At 28.6% G+C, this 3,009-nt stretch overlaps 1 non-coding gene across 1 annotated transcript; it reads left to right on the top strand.

Moving 5' to 3' along the window:
* Positions 1-843: 843 nt before the first annotated feature.
* Positions 844-926, top strand: Trnas-cga. Its single transcript has one exon. It is a non-coding gene; the product is annotated as a tRNA-Ser (tRNA).
* The last annotated feature ends 2,083 nt before the right edge of the window (positions 927-3,009 follow it).

The following is a 3,009-nucleotide window of genomic DNA, read 5'->3' on the forward strand; positions in this document are numbered from 1 at the left end:
TATAACTTTCACGGACAAATTTTAATTATTTTGCCATGTGCCTTTGAAAGTACTTTACGTTCCCTTATTTACACTGCAATTATTTAAATCTTACTATTAGGATTTACTTTTATGCAAGTTCTAGTTTTCCTTTCTTTTACTCATGGTAGTTTGTTTGATCAAGCCGCAAAACATTTTATGATGCTGCATATATGTATGATATATATGATGTTCAACTAACCACATTAAACATTACGTCATTATTTCCTTGAAAAATCAACTCTAGCGGTATTGTTATAACCTAAATGATGTCATATATTTTAACTGTGAATCTATGTGAGGTATATAATGAGCGTTTATCTATAAATAATTTGAAATATATTATTCATATACGTCTACTATATTTCAAAGAAGTTATTGAGCGTTTTACAAATATATGTGAGTTTGTGTGGTCCTACTTTCATTTTTACACTTTCCACACTTCCTTGAGCGCGATTAGTTACAATATCAAAAGATAAATTTCACAGGAAAATATATTGCTTGTTAGTTCTTCCTTCTTTTAAAAAGAAAATTTTATGAAGTTTTTCAGTTTATAGCATAAATTAATGAGGAAATAAAGTAAAACATAAAATGTATCATTTATTGTCAAGCACTAGATATGAATACCACACTATGTGTTAAACAGCAACCAGATGAGTAACAAAGAAAGTACAAGATCAATAATACATATTCTTCCAGTTAATTGTTAACCCTCATGTAATAAAGCTGTAAAGTACGAAGATATTTACTTTGTGAATAGACTAAAAACATTATATAGTTTTGTATTTAAACTTGTGTTATCTAGGTCTATAAACAAAAGGTATAGCAGTTGTGGCCGAGTGGTTAAGGCGTTGGACTCGAAATCCAATGGGGAAGTCCCCGCGTAGGTTCGAATCCTGTCAACTGCGATAAACGATTTCAAAGTTTTTTCTTCTATTTATTGATCTAATAAATATATTTAACGGGGTAACCGATCTCACAAGTTTTTTTTTCCTAATTGGTGCTAGTTTTTTCTTAGCCTGCAAATCAGGGCCTTTACGGTGTATGTGTATCATGAGTACCTACATTTTTGTAATTGTTTTAATTAGCAAAATTTTAAAGTGAAATGTCATTTTATGTGATTATTCATTGTATTGGAGTGAGTTGACAGGTTTTATAGTGTAGATATTACATATAGTCTGTCAGTTTTCTGTATAAAATATTATGTAAACGGCCATTTTATAAGAAAAAAATGACGTCAAGAAAGATTATCTTTATGTGTGTGTGTGGGGGGGGGGGGGAATGAAGTTCCTATAGTGTTATAACGAAAGGAACTGGCATGTTATAAACATTTCAAAATATATTCCGTTTCTTGATTGGTGTATTTTTTTACGGAGTTACTTATAATATAGGGAAAATGTACTGGCGTATGTTATCTCGGAATTTTAAATCATTTGTCGAAATTTAGACCTATTTTGGTATAAAATGTTAATAAAATTAATTCTAAAGTACCACCTAGGATATAATGTATATTATTATTTTTAAAGGGTAAACATGAAATTACACAAAAGTGCAGCAGATTTTTCTGGATTTTTTTTATTATCTAGGAGAGTAAAATATGTAATAAAATCCCTTCAATGCATTGTTGATTTTATTTTTCATATATTGCACACAGATTTTACATTTGAGCTATTTATTTGTATATGCAGAAATAGAACAAAACATACATTGTATAAAAGTCCACAAAGATGGTTACACTGCCAAATTTTACTAGTTCGGTTGTTTGTGATAAAAATGAAAATTTAAATGAATTATAGGTACATATCAATCATCTTCAGAGAGTGTCAAGGAAAATGATTTATAAGGAACTTGCCATTATTAATAAATAAAAATAAATGTCTGTAGAGAACAATTTTTCACCTCTTCAAATTTCTTAATATTACGATTAATGTACAGGGTATTATTTATAAAAGTAGGCGTAACAAAATTAACTTTTCAGGAAGCGTCCTTTAATCGACTGTTTCGCACTAGTCGTCAAGATTATTAGTCTGAATACAATAACTTATTTTAAACAGCATTTAATAGTTTAAACTTAACGTTGCAGAAATTTATTCCGCGAAATTTATTGTGAAAGGGAAAATAATATTTTAAATTTTATCATTTAGGTTTTCTTTGTCCGAGGAGTTAGGAATATTAGCTCAAGATATTTTGCAACAATTTTATAGTTAATACATAATGATTGTAGTTTCTATAAAAATTGTACCTTTAAAAGAATATGATTTAGTATTTTAATGAAATGCATAATTATATTGTTTAAATTTTCAATAGGTGAAATATATACCTGATAAAAATAATTATCAACAATAATTTAATATAATTAGAAGCAAAAACGCCGAAATAAACTAATTCTATAGATAATTACAATTCAAAAGAAAACATCTGTTAATATATTAGATAGAATAATTATCAAAATATGATAAACAACACCATGCACAAATGTAACCTTGAATGGTGTATTGAGTAACAATACATTATTTTATCATTAAACAAAACAAAAATATTTATTTACGTTTTCCAACATTACCTTACTATAGAGATAATGTAGAATAAATTATCTGAGATTTTCAAACTTATATGTTTAGATGCACTGGAAAGCACCCATTGGCTCAATATGCTAGATCTAATTTATGGCAATTTACAAGTCAAACTTGGATGATGAAGGTAAGTATAAGATTGTTTTCAAAACTCGGGAAGAACTGTGCAAATTTTGCATTATATGATACTGTCTGTGTAATGCACCTGTGCAATTTTGGAAAGCTGGTGGAGCTTACACTATGAGGAGTGAGATGAAAAATGCATCCTTTATCTAGATAACATATTGTTTCTGATCACATATTTCAAGCCACAAGAATATGGGAATTGTATTCCAGAACATCAAGGATACATGGATAGAAATGGAAACCAGGAAAGTACGCATTCATGTACGTAGAGGTGAAATTTCTTGATCACTTA

This window comes from Limulus polyphemus, unplaced genomic scaffold, assembly GCF_000517525.1.
Source record: "Limulus polyphemus unplaced genomic scaffold, Limulus_polyphemus-2.1.2 Scaffold1020, whole genome shotgun sequence".
In the NCBI taxonomy this organism is placed as follows: domain Eukaryota; kingdom Metazoa; phylum Arthropoda; class Merostomata; order Xiphosura; family Limulidae; genus Limulus; species Limulus polyphemus.